At 54.8% G+C, this 15,971-nt stretch overlaps 3 non-coding genes and 2 pseudogenes across 3 annotated transcripts; all 5 read left to right on the top strand.

Moving 5' to 3' along the window:
- Positions 1-3,479: 3,479 nt before the first annotated feature.
- Positions 3,480-3,673, top strand: LOC139695811 (U2 spliceosomal RNA). Its single transcript, XR_011702403.1, has one exon. It is a non-coding gene; the product is annotated as a U2 spliceosomal RNA (small nuclear RNA).
- A 1,511-nt stretch (positions 3,674-5,184) lies between these two features.
- LOC139695806 (U2 spliceosomal RNA) lies at positions 5,185-5,377 on the top strand. The gene has a single exon (XR_011702398.1). It is a non-coding gene; the product is annotated as a U2 spliceosomal RNA (small nuclear RNA).
- A 1,511-nt stretch (positions 5,378-6,888) lies between these two features.
- Positions 6,889-7,022, top strand: LOC139695824 (U2 spliceosomal RNA; annotated as a pseudogene).
- A 5,253-nt stretch (positions 7,023-12,275) lies between these two features.
- On the top strand, positions 12,276-12,469 carry LOC139695810 (U2 spliceosomal RNA). The gene has a single exon (XR_011702402.1). It is a non-coding gene; the product is annotated as a U2 spliceosomal RNA (small nuclear RNA).
- A 1,511-nt stretch (positions 12,470-13,980) lies between these two features.
- LOC139695823 (U2 spliceosomal RNA) lies at positions 13,981-14,114 on the top strand (annotated as a pseudogene).
- Positions 14,115-15,971: the final 1,857 nt, after the last annotated feature.

Below are 15,971 nucleotides of genomic sequence, written 5' to 3'. Positions count from 1 at the left end.
ACAAGAGACCTCCCCCCTTGATTGCCCCCCTTCAGGAGGCAATCGAGGAGACAGTTAGATGCACGACGCCGCCCAACGTGACCGAGGCGCAACCCTCCGATCCAGACGCAGCAGCAGACGCTCCGGCCGAAGACCTGGCGCCGGGGCAGCCTCCTGAAGTCGGTGACCTTAACGACACCGGGTCACCGCCGCCTGTGGACGCAGCAACATCGCCGCCGCCAGCTCCAGACGCAGCAGAAGGAGCACCACGACAGGTCGAGCCACCGATACAGCAGAAGGAGAAGCTGTGGCTCGACCGACTGGCCAGCACATCCGGCCAGTCATGGGAGGAGTTCGAGGTCGTGGTGCAGGATCTGGTGGCCACCACCCAGGCGGAGAGGAAGAGGGAGGCGAAACCTGCGGACGGAGGGGAAGCTCCTCGGCCACGAAACGTCGTGCACAGACAACCACCAAGACGCAGACAAGTAGCTGACTACGACGCGAAAAAGGCGTCGGACATACAGAAACTCTTCAGGAGTCATCCCAGGAGGGCAGTGGAGAGCATCCTGTCCGATAAGTCACCCTATTGCGACATTCCCGCGGAGGAGGTGGAAAAGCATTTCCGCCAAGTCTACGGGAATGTCGGGATGGGGGGCTTGGAGGACGAGGGTGACGACTCGGTCTACCGTCGCACGACGGAGACCGAGAAGAAACTGCTCCTCGAAAGGATCACTCCTGAGGAAGTGACGAGACGCATGTCTAGAACCAAGAACACCGCCCCGGGCCCCGATGGCCTCACCTACGGCGACCTGAGGGCGGTCGATAGACATGGACGAATTCTCTCTTTTATCTTCAACAGATGCCTGAAGGAGGCCAGGACACCGGCCGCGTGGAAGACCTCTCGGACTGTCCTCCTGCACAAAGGGGGGGACCGCCAGGACATCGGCAACTGGAGGCCCATAGCGCTTGGCAACACCATCGCCAAGCTGTACGCCGGGGTGCTTGCTGACCGCATACTATCTTGGGCGGTCAGCGGGAAGAAGATGCACCCGGCTCAAAAGGGCTTCCGGGAGTTCGAGGGGTGCCACGAGCACAATTTCACCCTTCAGGCAGCTGTTGACGAAATGAGACGCAGACGTTCCCGAATCGCACTGGCTTGGCTTGACCTACGGAACGCGTTCGGGTCCATCCCGCACCAACACCTCCAGAACACCCTGAGGAGGATGGACTTGCCTGAGGAGATGAGGAGGACCGTGGAGGAGTTGCAGAAGGGCTCCACGGTCGTGAAGACGACCAGCGGCGACACCGGCGTCATCGACATCTGCGCCGGTGTCAAGCAGGGGTGCCCGTTATCACCGACCATTTTCAACTTGGGAATGGAGCCGGTGATACGGGCGGTCGCTGGTGAGGCAGGCAAGTCCGGAGTCGTCGTCCAGGGGCAAAACATCGCCATCCTGGCCTACGCGGACGACTTGGTGCTGGTGGCCCGGGACCAGGAGCACCTGCAGCGCCTGCTGAACATCGCGGGAGAAGAGGCGACCGCTGCAGGTCTACAGTTCAAGCCAAGCAAGTGCGCAACGCTGGACCTCAACTTTGCAGCAAACCAGCCCGTGCAGCCGTCCCAACTCACCATCCAGGGGGCGGCCATTTCCAGCCTGAAGGACGGCGAAGCGTACCGGTACCTCGGGGTCCCGTTCGGGTTCCACGTGGACCAGACCCCCGAGGAGGACCTGGTGCGCTTGGGCGAGGACGTCAAGAAGATCGACGAGTCACTCCTCGCCCCGTGGCAGAAGATCGCCGCGACCAACATCTTCCTTCTGCCCAGGCTGGAATTCATCTTGCGGGCTGGTAATGTTAAAAAGAAAAACTTGACCGACATCGACAAGAGGCTGAAGGCCTGCGCAAAGGGCTGGCTCCATTTGCCCAAAAGGGCATCGCCTGAGATGGTCTTCATTGGCCATCAACACGGCGGCGCAGGTCTTCTCCCTCTTTCCGACTTGACTGACATATTGACCATCGTGCAGGGATATCGACTCCTCCATTCCCGTGACCCCAACGTGAGAGTGCTCGCCTGGGGTCGCCTGAAGGAGGTAGTGCGGAGGAAGCTGAGGAGACCGCCAACCACCGGTGATCTCGCAGAGTACCTTAGTGGTAGTCTGCGGGATGACTTTGGAAGGGAAAGCGGCGACTTCAGTTCCCTCTTCACGCAGGTTCGCTCCGCGTCACGCCGTATCGCCGCGCGCATAGGCTTGAGCTGGAGATGGTCGGACGAGCTAAGGGAGATGCAGATTTCGTTCCGGGACATGAATGACGGGGCTGAAGACCGCCCCCCCTTCATCAGGGTTCCTCCGAAGGCCGTAAGGCAACTGACGGGTGCCCTGAAGATCGCGGTGCGGCGCTACTACCTGAACAAGGTAAGCGCCAAGCCCGATCAAGGGAAAGTCATTCGTGCCTCGGCGAAATCTGAAGCCTCCAATCACTTCCTGGCAGGAGGGAGATACACCAGGTTTTGTGATTGGAGGTTCATCTTTAGGGCTCGGCTCGATCTGCTCCCGCTCAATGCCTGTCGCCGTTGGGAAACCAACGGGGACAAGCGGTGTCGGCGATGTGGCTACGCGGAGGAGACCCTGCCCCACGTCGTTAATCACTGCACGATGCACTCAAGGACGTGGCAGCATAGACATAATGCTGTCCAAGACCGACTACACAGGGCTCTGATTGGACGCCGGGGAAAAGGTGACGATGAAATCAGAGTCAACAAACAAGTACCTGGCACTGACTCGACTCTTAGACCAGACCTGGTTATAACTAACCAGGCCGACAAGACTGTGACATTGATCGACGTAGCAGTACCGTTCGAGAACAACGAGGGAGCTCTGCTGGCAGCCAGGACCGCGAAGGAGGAGAAGTACGCCGCCCTGGCAGAGACCATCCGCCAGCAGGGATACCGGTCATCGGTCGCCGCCATCGTCGTGGGAAGCCTGGGGACGTGGGACTCGCAGAACGACCCCGTCCTGAAGTCCCTGGGCCTACCTCGACGATTCTGCACCACCATGCGGCGACTGATGGTCAGCGACGTCATCCGCTGGACCCGGGACTGCTACGTCGAACACATCACGGGACATAGACAGTATGAAGACGGCTCCGGAGGCTGAAAAGGAAAGGACAAAAGTGAAGTCGTGTAAAATCATTTCCCCCCCTCTTTCCATACTTCTTCATTGTAAAACCTTTCTCTGTCCCCTTTCTCTTTTATTTACTCTATGAGCCATAGTGTATGAATGGCCACGCCGTGGTGTATAAACGGCCCCCCCCAAAAGTGTAAACCCTCCCCGTGAGAGACTTAAACATATAAAACATTTTATAAAAAAAAACACTCGTGCGAGAAGCCTATATTATTATAATATTTCCCCAAAATAAAGGGGCAAAAAGACTTGTTCCCCGGCTCCCTCATTTGGAGGGAGCCGGTCATGTATAAATTATATATTAATTATAAGTTGCTTAAAACTCTGTATGAAAGAATTTTCAAATAAACATTTTAAATCTGTTCTTATCAGCTTAATATCTGATACGTCCCGCATTGCGGGACCAGAATATTAATCTGATTTTTGGACATTGGCGGGGTACCCGGAGTTTACTCCATCCCTGCCGCGGGTTGGCCCGGCATTGCAGTACCGTCGGGATCGGCCCATCATTAAAAAGGTCCACTTAAAAGCTGATGAGAACAGATTGAAGCTTAAATTGATCCGCGAAAATTATTTATTTTCGCACTTGCAAATTTCAGGCGATCCGGCTGGAAAAATATTCGCGAAATTGCATTTTCGCGGAGAGAAGCGATTTTATTCCATGCGAGCGGAGCAAAAGTAATGTAATCCAAATTGAAGCAGCACAACGAAGTATTAAAAGGAATGAATTATTAAAAGGAGAGAAACTTGGGAAGAAAAAAAATCCCATCTGAAGAGAGTCGTCGTCACTTTAAAGTGTAAGTGTAACAATAAATACAATTTTGTGAAAATAATGCAATTATTTTTTCTGCTTTCAATGCAACGTCAACAACAACAACGTCTTGTCTCCTCAGTATTCCATCATTGGAGACGACGACAACTGTTGAAGAGAGGCGCCGGATCACGTTTCAAACTTTGGCGTGTGACGCCCCTTCCTTCCAGCTGTTTACCTCCCCCCCGAAGAGATGGCGCGCGCGCGCTCCCGGCAAGGAGCGTCATTCAAGACGACCCGACGCGAATCGACTCGCGGAAATAGGCGAGTTCCACTCTTTTACCTTAGTTTTTGAACACCAATCTTTCCACAGAATTTATGCGAAGATAATTCTTGTAAAAGGAGTGTGTGTTTGATGAAAAAAAATTGAACGGAAAAGAAACTCAATACATCGGAGGAAACGACCGATCGCGAGCACTCGGGAAAAATTGGAAAAATGTTTGCAAAAAAATTTTCAGAAATTTTTTGCGAATTTCGCGGAAATCGATGCCCATTTCCGCGATTTTTTCGAGAAAATGGAAAATATAAACAATGGAGAAATCTGGTTTTCCATCTTGTGTAATTGAAAGCGCCACTTTTTTACAGCCTTTTCGATTCCTATTCTCCGATTTGAAGAAAACCCTAATTTGTTTATATTTGAAGAAACCCTAATTTATGTATTTATTTATTTATAAGGAAAGCGTATTTTTACTAATGACGATTAATGCAAAGTAAGTGAACAGCACACGATTTTAAATCTCTACCACACAGGAAGTGAAGTGAAGAGGAAGCCCGTTTTTCGAAAAACTGTCGACCACTGAATACTGGCGAAAAGGGCCCTTTATTACCGCCCTGGATGCCCCCCTCCATTTTCGGAATGTTTGAAAATTGCGCCCGACCTTTCCCGGGAAGCGGGGAGAGAGCTTGCAATACGTCTCGTGTGTCGCTCACAGAGATGGCACGACCTAGCGAAGGACTCCGCGTTGCAATTTACTGTCTCGCCTCCGGACTCCGGGGACGCAATTGCTCCGGCCGTCCTGCCCCCCGCGCCCCCCCAAAACTTTTCTTGCTGCAGGAAAACAAGGAAGCCTTCGGAAACACCCCCGCAGGACCCTACGCGAATTCTCCCCGACCAATGCCACCCCGCGGCGCCTACGCCAATCCTGCGCCCTCCGCCCCAAGTGCTCCGGGGTCGTCCCTACACATGTAAATATTGCAGAAAAGGGCTCCCTTATCGCTTCTCGGCCTTATGGCTAAGATCAAAGTGTAGTATCTGTTCTTATCAGCTTAATATCTGATACGTCCCGCATTGCGGGACCAGAATATTAATCTGATTTTTGGACATTGGCGGGGTACCCGGAGTTTACTCCATCCCTGCCGCGGGTTGGCCCGGCATTGCAGTACCGTCGGGATCGGCCCATCATTAAAAAGGTCCACTTAAAAGCTGATGAGAACAGATTGAAGCTTAAATTGATCCGCGAAAATTATTTATTTTCGCACTTGCAAATTTCAGGCGATCCGGCTGGAAAAATATTCGCGAAATTGCATTTTCGCGGAGAGAAGCGATTTTATTCCATGCGAGCGGAGCAAAAGTAATGTAATCCAAATTGAAGCAGCACAACGAAGTATTAAAAGGAATGAATTATTAAAAGGAGAGAAACTTGGGAAGAAAAAAAATCCCATCTGAAGAGAGTCGTCGTCACTTTAAAGTGTAAGTGTAACAATAAATACAATTTTGTGAAAATAATGCAATTATTTTTTCTGCTTTCAATGCAACGTCAACAACAACAACGTCTTGTCTCCTCAGTATTCCATCATTGGAGACGACGACAACTGTTGAAGAGAGGCGCCGGATCACGTTTCAAACTTTGGCGTGTGACGCCCCTTCCTTCCAGCTGTTTACCTCCCCCCCGAAGAGATGGCGCGCGCGCGCTCCCGGCAAGGAGCGTCATTCAAGACGACCCGACGCGAATCGACTCGCGGAAATAGGCGAGTTCCACTCTTTTACCTTAGTTTTTGAACACCAATCTTTCCACAGAATTTATGCGAAGATAATTCTTGTAAAAGGAGTGTGTGTTTGATGAAAAAAAATTGAACGGAAAAGAAACTCAATACATCGGAGGAAACGACCGATCGCGAGCACTCGGGAAAAATTGGAAAAATGTTTGCAAAAAAATTTTCAGAAATTTTTTGCGAATTTCGCGGAAATCGATGCCCATTTCCGCGATTTTTTCGAGAAAATGGAAAATATAAACAATGGAGAAATCTGGTTTTCCATCTTGTGTAATTGAAAGCGCCACTTTTTTACAGCCTTTTCGATTCCTATTCTCCGATTTGAAGAAAACCCTAATTTGTTTATATTTGAAGAAACCCTAATTTATGTATTTATTTATTTATAAGGAAAGCGTATTTTTACTAATGACGATTAATGCAAAGTAAGTGAACAGCACACGATTTTAAATCTCTACCACACAGGAAGTGAAGTGAAGAGGAAGCCCGTTTTTCGAAAAACTGTCGACCACTGAATACTGGCGAAAAGGGCCCTTTATTACCGCCCTGGATGCCCCCCTCCATTTTCGGAATGTTTGAAAATTGCGCCCGACCTTTCCCGGGAAGCGGGGAGAGAGCTTGCAATACGTCTCGTGTGTCGCTCACAGAGATGGCACGACCTAGCGAAGGACTCCGCGTTGCAATTTACTGTCTCGCCTCCGGACTCCGGGGACGCAATTGCTCCGGCCGTCCTGCCCCCCGCGCCCCCCCAAAACTTTTCTTGCTGCAGGAAAACAAGGAAGCCTTCGGAAACACCCCCGCAGGACCCTACGCGAATTCTCCCCGACCAATGCCACCCCGCGGCGCCTACGCCAATCCTGCGCCCTCCGCCCCAAGTGCTCCGGGGTCGTCCCTACACATGTAAATATTGCAGAAAAGGGCTCCCTTATCGCTTCTCGGCCTTATGGCTAAGATCAAAGTGTAGTATCTGTTCTTATCAGCTTAATCCCCTTAACTTTCTTCTTTTTCGCCCGCCAAATTCAAATTTTTAAATGAACAGATCTACCGCTTTTGGACCTTTCTAGCCTCTCTGAGGAATCCCGGACGGGCCCCGACCAACGGTAAGCCCCCCGGGACACTCCCAGAGGGAAGGGGCAACAGGACACTAGGCGCCTGCTCTGCCCAGTAGCCCCTCTTTCGACCCCCGATGGCCCCACGGTCCATTGCCTCTTCAAGGCGGACCGTGGGACCCACCGCCCCCTCAGGGCTCCCCGGTCGCTCACGGACCGTTCCCCACGCCCACTTGGGGTGATAACCTCCCCGGGCTCGACGCCGGGCCCCTAAGGCCCGGCGCAGGCCCCCGCCCCCGGTGCACCGCCGGGTCCCTTCAGGACCGGTAGGCTGAGCACCGGACGTTCCCCGGCCCCCGGTGCACTGCCAGGTCCCCTCCGGACCGGTAGCTTGAGCACCGAGGCCCCCGGACCCCCTCAGGGCCCCCGGGAGCACCCTCCGTCGATCCCGTACGGATCGGCGCAGAGCGGGTGATTTGAACGGCGCGCGGTTTCCTTTTCGGCCGCGACGCCGGTCAAGCGACCGTTCGGCGCGCTTCACGCCCGATCGGTTCGATTGACCCCCTCCCCCCCGTCCGGTATTTGTGGAAGACTTCATCTTCCACAAAACCGTCATTTCAAAACCCCGGTAAATTCAAATTTCCTCCCGATCCCACCCATACGGGCCGAGAAGCGGGTTGAGCGCCTTCAGCGCCATCCCTCGGCGGCCGCCTGGACTTCATTCAGGTGGACGCCACGCGCTTAATTTAAATTTGTATTTTTGAAAATTTTCGTTCCGCAGTCCCTCAGACCGCGGAAAAGCCCTCCGTCGCCCCCCTTGGCCTTCAGCATTTATATCTTTTGAATTTTTTTGTGTCCTTAAAAGGACAATTTTCAAAACAACGTACCACGGTCCTTCAGGCCGTGGAATATCGTCCGCCAGGCCCCGTTTGTGCCATGACTTAACGCCCTCCCATGCCCCCACGTCCTCCCCGTAAAAACGGGGGGGCGGGGGCCGTTAGAAAAGCACCATCGCGTGCTAGTTCCTCCGCCCCCCCCTCCTCCTCTCGCACTCCGCGGAGGAGGAAAGTCGAGGCGTCAGAGCCCGACTCCTCCCCTCCCCATACACCACCGGACGGCGCGTCCGAAAGCGCTTCGGCGCGTAGGACGCGTCGCCCGCGGAAAATCATACACTATGGCTCCCCCGTTTCTTCTTCTTCTTCTTCTCCATCCGGCGTCCGAAAGCCTTCCCTTGAGACCTTCTCCCCGCTCTCGGACGTCACCTATTCTCCCCCCAAGTCCCGTTCTTCTTCCCCTCTCTCCCTCGACGACTTCACGACGCCTCCGGATTCTTCTTCGTCCAGACGTCCGGCGCTGGATTCTCCCCCCCCGATTCCCCCGACTGCCCCCGCCCCCCAAACGACTGACAGGGTCCCGGCGCTTCTCCTGACCGGCACCGCGGTGTCGGCCAGGAGAATCGACAATCAACTTGTGGTTTACTTTCCCGTGGCGGACACGTTAACCTGCACCGAGGTGGGATGCAGCATGTCCTTCCGCGCTACGGAGTGGACGGCGATGCGGAGAAGTCTCGTCCGGCACCTGATGGAGCAGCACGGCCACCGACTCACGTCGGTGAACGCCTGCTCCATCTGCGGTGGGACTATCGGCCGCAAGCCGTCCACTCATCCCTGCCTCAAAGGGGGGATACGTAAGGCTGCGGACGGACGTGTTGCACTCTCGCATCGGTGCGGGGCATGCGATTTCGCATGCGCTACCCGTCGCGGGCTTGCGAACCACATGGTGACCCACAAGAGACCTCCCCCCTTGATTGCCCCCCTTCAGGAGGCAATCGAGGAGACAGTTAGATGCACGACGCCGCCCAACGTGACCGAGGCGCAACCCTCCGATCCAGACGCAGCAGCAGACGCTCCGGCCGAAGACCTGGCGCCGGGGCAGCCTCCTGAAGTCGGTGACCTTAACGACACCGGGTCACCGCCGCCTGTGGACGCAGCAACATCGCCGCCGCCAGCTCCAGACGCAGCAGAAGGAGCACCACGACAGGTCGAGCCACCGATACAGCAGAAGGAGAAGCTGTGGCTCGACCGACTGGCCAGCACATCCGGCCAGTCATGGGAGGAGTTCGAGGTCGTGGTGCAGGATCTGGTGGCCACCACCCAGGCGGAGAGGAAGAGGGAGGCGAAACCTGCGGACGGAGGGGAAGCTCCTCGGCCACGAAACGTCGTGCACAGACAACCACCAAGACGCAGACAAGTAGCTGACTACGACGCGAAAAAGGCGTCGGACATACAGAAACTCTTCAGGAGTCATCCCAGGAGGGCAGTGGAGAGCATCCTGTCCGATAAGTCACCCTATTGCGACATTCCCGCGGAGGAGGTGGAAAAGCATTTCCGCCAAGTCTACGGGAATGTCGGGATGGGGGGCTTGGAGGACGAGGGTGACGACTCGGTCTACCGTCGCACGACGGAGACCGAGAAGAAACTGCTCCTCGAAAGGATCACTCCTGAGGAAGTGACGAGACGCATGTCTAGAACCAAGAACACCGCCCCGGGCCCCGATGGCCTCACCTACGGCGACCTGAGGGCGGTCGATAGACATGGACGAATTCTCTCTTTTATCTTCAACAGATGCCTGAAGGAGGCCAGGACACCGGCCGCGTGGAAGACCTCTCGGACTGTCCTCCTGCACAAAGGGGGGGACCGCCAGGACATCGGCAACTGGAGGCCCATAGCGCTTGGCAACACCATCGCCAAGCTGTACGCCGGGGTGCTTGCTGACCGCATACTATCTTGGGCGGTCAGCGGGAAGAAGATGCACCCGGCTCAAAAGGGCTTCCGGGAGTTCGAGGGGTGCCACGAGCACAATTTCACCCTTCAGGCAGCTGTTGACGAAATGAGACGCAGACGTTCCCGAATCGCACTGGCTTGGCTTGACCTACGGAACGCGTTCGGGTCCATCCCGCACCAACACCTCCAGAACACCCTGAGGAGGATGGACTTGCCTGAGGAGATGAGGAGGACCGTGGAGGAGTTGCAGAAGGGCTCCACGGTCGTGAAGACGACCAGCGGCGACACCGGCGTCATCGACATCTGCGCCGGTGTCAAGCAGGGGTGCCCGTTATCACCGACCATTTTCAACTTGGGAATGGAGCCGGTGATACGGGCGGTCGCTGGTGAGGCAGGCAAGTCCGGAGTCGTCGTCCAGGGGCAAAACATCGCCATCCTGGCCTACGCGGACGACTTGGTGCTGGTGGCCCGGGACCAGGAGCACCTGCAGCGCCTGCTGAACATCGCGGGAGAAGAGGCGACCGCTGCAGGTCTACAGTTCAAGCCAAGCAAGTGCGCAACGCTGGACCTCAACTTTGCAGCAAACCAGCCCGTGCAGCCGTCCCAACTCACCATCCAGGGGGCGGCCATTTCCAGCCTGAAGGACGGCGAAGCGTACCGGTACCTCGGGGTCCCGTTCGGGTTCCACGTGGACCAGACCCCCGAGGAGGACCTGGTGCGCTTGGGCGAGGACGTCAAGAAGATCGACGAGTCACTCCTCGCCCCGTGGCAGAAGATCGCCGCGACCAACATCTTCCTTCTGCCCAGGCTGGAATTCATCTTGCGGGCTGGTAATGTTAAAAAGAAAAACTTGACCGACATCGACAAGAGGCTGAAGGCCTGCGCAAAGGGCTGGCTCCATTTGCCCAAAAGGGCATCGCCTGAGATGGTCTTCATTGGCCATCAACACGGCGGCGCAGGTCTTCTCCCTCTTTCCGACTTGACTGACATATTGACCATCGTGCAGGGATATCGACTCCTCCATTCCCGTGACCCCAACGTGAGAGTGCTCGCCTGGGGTCGCCTGAAGGAGGTAGTGCGGAGGAAGCTGAGGAGACCGCCAACCACCGGTGATCTCGCAGAGTACCTTAGTGGTAGTCTGCGGGATGACTTTGGAAGGGAAAGCGGCGACTTCAGTTCCCTCTTCACGCAGGTTCGCTCCGCGTCACGCCGTATCGCCGCGCGCATAGGCTTGAGCTGGAGATGGTCGGACGAGCTAAGGGAGATGCAGATTTCGTTCCGGGACATGAATGACGGGGCTGAAGACCGCCCCCCCTTCATCAGGGTTCCTCCGAAGGCCGTAAGGCAACTGACGGGTGCCCTGAAGATCGCGGTGCGGCGCTACTACCTGAACAAGGTAAGCGCCAAGCCCGATCAAGGGAAAGTCATTCGTGCCTCGGCGAAATCTGAAGCCTCCAATCACTTCCTGGCAGGAGGGAGATACACCAGGTTTTGTGATTGGAGGTTCATCTTTAGGGCTCGGCTCGATCTGCTCCCGCTCAATGCCTGTCGCCGTTGGGAAACCAACGGGGACAAGCGGTGTCGGCGATGTGGCTACGCGGAGGAGACCCTGCCCCACGTCGTTAATCACTGCACGATGCACTCAAGGACGTGGCAGCATAGACATAATGCTGTCCAAGACCGACTACACAGGGCTCTGATTGGACGCCGGGGAAAAGGTGACGATGAAATCAGAGTCAACAAACAAGTACCTGGCACTGACTCGACTCTTAGACCAGACCTGGTTATAACTAACCAGGCCGACAAGACTGTGACATTGATCGACGTAGCAGTACCGTTCGAGAACAACGAGGGAGCTCTGCTGGCAGCCAGGACCGCGAAGGAGGAGAAGTACGCCGCCCTGGCAGAGACCATCCGCCAGCAGGGATACCGGTCATCGGTCGCCGCCATCGTCGTGGGAAGCCTGGGGACGTGGGACTCGCAGAACGACCCCGTCCTGAAGTCCCTGGGCCTACCTCGACGATTCTGCACCACCATGCGGCGACTGATGGTCAGCGACGTCATCCGCTGGACCCGGGACTGCTACGTCGAACACATCACGGGACATAGACAGTATGAAGACGGCTCCGGAGGCTGAAAAGGAAAGGACAAAAGTGAAGTCGTGTAAAATCATTTCCCCCCCTCTTTCCATACTTCTTCATTGTAAAACCTTTCTCTGTCCCCTTTCTCTTTTATTTACTCTATGAGCCATAGTGTATGAATGGCCACGCCGTGGTGTATAAACGGCCCCCCCCAAAAGTGTAAACCCTCCCCGTGAGAGACTTAAACATATAAAACATTTTATAAAAAAAAACACTCGTGCGAGAAGCCTATATTATTATAATATTTCCCCAAAATAAAGGGGCAAAAAGACTTGTTCCCCGGCTCCCTCATTTGGAGGGAGCCGGTCATGTATAAATTATATATTAATTATAAGTTGCTTAAAACTCTGTATGAAAGAATTTTCAAATAAACATTTTAAATCTGTTCTTATCAGCTTAATATCTGATACGTCCCGCATTGCGGGACCAGAATATTAATCTGATTTTTGGACATTGGCGGGGTACCCGGAGTTTACTCCATCCCTGCCGCGGGTTGGCCCGGCATTGCAGTACCGTCGGGATCGGCCCATCATTAAAAAGGTCCACTTAAAAGCTGATGAGAACAGATTGAAGCTTAAATTGATCCGCGAAAATTATTTATTTTCGCACTTGCAAATTTCAGGCGATCCGGCTGGAAAAATATTCGCGAAATTGCATTTTCGCGGAGAGAAGCGATTTTATTCCATGCGAGCGGAGCAAAAGTAATGTAATCCAAATTGAAGCAGCACAACGAAGTATTAAAAGGAATGAATTATTAAAAGGAGAGAAACTTGGGAAGAAAAAAAATCCCATCTGAAGAGAGTCGTCGTCACTTTAAAGTGTAAGTGTAACAATAAATACAATTTTGTGAAAATAATGCAATTATTTTTTCTGCTTTCAATGCAACGTCAACAACAACAACGTCTTGTCTCCTCAGTATTCCATCATTGGAGACGACGACAACTGTTGAAGAGAGGCGCCGGATCACGTTTCAAACTTTGGCGTGTGACGCCCCTTCCTTCCAGCTGTTTACCTCCCCCCCGAAGAGATGGCGCGCGCGCGCTCCCGGCAAGGAGCGTCATTCAAGACGACCCGACGCGAATCGACTCGCGGAAATAGGCGAGTTCCACTCTTTTACCTTAGTTTTTGAACACCAATCTTTCCACAGAATTTATGCGAAGATAATTCTTGTAAAAGGAGTGTGTGTTTGATGAAAAAAAATTGAACGGAAAAGAAACTCAATACATCGGAGGAAACGACCGATCGCGAGCACTCGGGAAAAATTGGAAAAATGTTTGCAAAAAAATTTTCAGAAATTTTTTGCGAATTTCGCGGAAATCGATGCCCATTTCCGCGATTTTTTCGAGAAAATGGAAAATATAAACAATGGAGAAATCTGGTTTTCCATCTTGTGTAATTGAAAGCGCCACTTTTTTACAGCCTTTTCGATTCCTATTCTCCGATTTGAAGAAAACCCTAATTTGTTTATATTTGAAGAAACCCTAATTTATGTATTTATTTATTTATAAGGAAAGCGTATTTTTACTAATGACGATTAATGCAAAGTAAGTGAACAGCACACGATTTTAAATCTCTACCACACAGGAAGTGAAGTGAAGAGGAAGCCCGTTTTTCGAAAAACTGTCGACCACTGAATACTGGCGAAAAGGGCCCTTTATTACCGCCCTGGATGCCCCCCTCCATTTTCGGAATGTTTGAAAATTGCGCCCGACCTTTCCCGGGAAGCGGGGAGAGAGCTTGCAATACGTCTCGTGTGTCGCTCACAGAGATGGCACGACCTAGCGAAGGACTCCGCGTTGCAATTTACTGTCTCGCCTCCGGACTCCGGGGACGCAATTGCTCCGGCCGTCCTGCCCCCCGCGCCCCCCCAAAACTTTTCTTGCTGCAGGAAAACAAGGAAGCCTTCGGAAACACCCCCGCAGGACCCTACGCGAATTCTCCCCGACCAATGCCACCCCGCGGCGCCTACGCCAATCCTGCGCCCTCCGCCCCAAGTGCTCCGGGGTCGTCCCTACACATGTAAATATTGCAGAAAAGGGCTCCCTTATCGCTTCTCGGCCTTATGGCTAAGATCAAAGTGTAGTATCTGTTCTTATCAGCTTAATCCCCTTAACTTTCTTCTTTTTCGCCCGCCAAATTCAAATTTTTAAATGAACAGATCTACCGCTTTTGGACCTTTCTAGCCTCTCTGAGGAATCCCGGACGGGCCCCGACCAACGGTAAGCCCCCCGGGACACTCCCAGAGGGAAGGGGCAACAGGACACTAGGCGCCTGCTCTGCCCAGTAGCCCCTCTTTCGACCCCCGATGGCCCCACGGTCCATTGCCTCTTCAAGGCGGACCGTGGGACCCACCGCCCCCTCAGGGCTCCCCGGTCGCTCACGGACCGTTCCCCACGCCCACTTGGGGTGATAACCTCCCCGGGCTCGACGCCGGGCCCCTAAGGCCCGGCGCAGGCCCCCGCCCCCGGTGCACCGCCGGGTCCCTTCAGGACCGGTAGGCTGAGCACCGGACGTTCCCCGGCCCCCGGTGCACTGCCAGGTCCCCTCCGGACCGGTAGCTTGAGCACCGAGGCCCCCGGACCCCCTCAGGGCCCCCGGGAGCACCCTCCGTCGATCCCGTACGGATCGGCGCAGAGCGGGTGATTTGAACGGCGCGCGGTTTCCTTTTCGGCCGCGACGCCGGTCAAGCGACCGTTCGGCGCGCTTCACGCCCGATCGGTTCGATTGACCCCCTCCCCCCCGTCCGGTATTTGTGGAAGACTTCATCTTCCACAAAACCGTCATTTCAAAACCCCGGTAAATTCAAATTTCCTCCCGATCCCACCCATACGGGCCGAGAAGCGGGTTGAGCGCCTTCAGCGCCATCCCTCGGCGGCCGCCTGGACTTCATTCAGGTGGACGCCACGCGCTTAATTTAAATTTGTATTTTTGAAAATTTTCGTTCCGCAGTCCCTCAGACCGCGGAAAAGCCCTCCGTCGCCCCCCTTGGCCTTCAGCATTTATATCTTTTGAATTTTTTTGTGTCCTTAAAAGGACAATTTTCAAAACAACGTACCACGGTCCTTCAGGCCGTGGAATATCGTCCGCCAGGCCCCGTTTGTGCCATGACTTAACGCCCTCCCATGCCCCCACGTCCTCCCCGTAAAAACGGGGGGGCGGGGGCCGTTAGAAAAGCACCATCGCGTGCTAGTTCCTCCGCCCCCCCCTCCTCCTCTCGCACTCCGCGGAGGAGGAAAGTCGAGGCGTCAGAGCCCGACTCCTCCCCTCCCCATACACCACCGGACGGCGCGTCCGAAAGCGCTTCGGCGCGTAGGACGCGTCGCCCGCGGAAAATCATACACTATGGCTCCCCCGTTTCTTCTTCTTCTTCTTCTCCATCCGGCGTCCGAAAGCCTTCCCTTGAGACCTTCTCCCCGCTCTCGGACGTCACCTATTCTCCCCCCAAGTCCCGTTCTTCTTCCCCTCTCTCCCTCGACGACTTCACGACGCCTCCGGATTCTTCTTCGTCCAGACGTCCGGCGCTGGATTCTCCCCCCCCGATTCCCCCGACTGCCCCCGCCCCCCAAACGACTGACAGGGTCCCGGCGCTTCTCCTGACCGGCACCGCGGTGTCGGCCAGGAGAATCGACAATCAACTTGTGGTTTACTTTCCCGTGGCGGACACGTTAACCTGCACCGAGGTGGGATGCAGCATGTCCTTCCGCGCTACGGAGTGGACGGCGATGCGGAGAAGTCTCGTCCGGCACCTGATGGAGCAGCACGGCCACCGACTCACGTCGGTGAACGCCTGCTCCATCTGCGGTGGGACTATCGGCCGCAAGCCGTCCACTCATCCCTGCCTCAAAGGGGGGATACGTAAGGCTGCGGACGGACGTGTTGCACTCTCGCATCGGTGCGGGGCATGCGATTTCGCATGCGCTACCCGTCGCGGGCTTGCGAACCACATGGTGACCCACAAGAGACCTCCCCCCTTGATTGCCCCCCTTCAGGAGGCAATCGAGGAGACAGTTAGATGCACGACGCCGCCCAACGTGACC

This window comes from Hetaerina americana, unplaced genomic scaffold (genome assembly GCF_022747635.1).
Source record: "Hetaerina americana unplaced genomic scaffold, ioHetAmer1.1.p SCAF_645, whole genome shotgun sequence".
Classification (NCBI taxonomy): Eukaryota; Metazoa; Arthropoda; class Insecta; order Odonata; family Calopterygidae; genus Hetaerina; species Hetaerina americana.
Note: the sequence above shows the minus strand (reverse complement) of the source record. Positions and strands in the feature narration are given on the sequence as shown.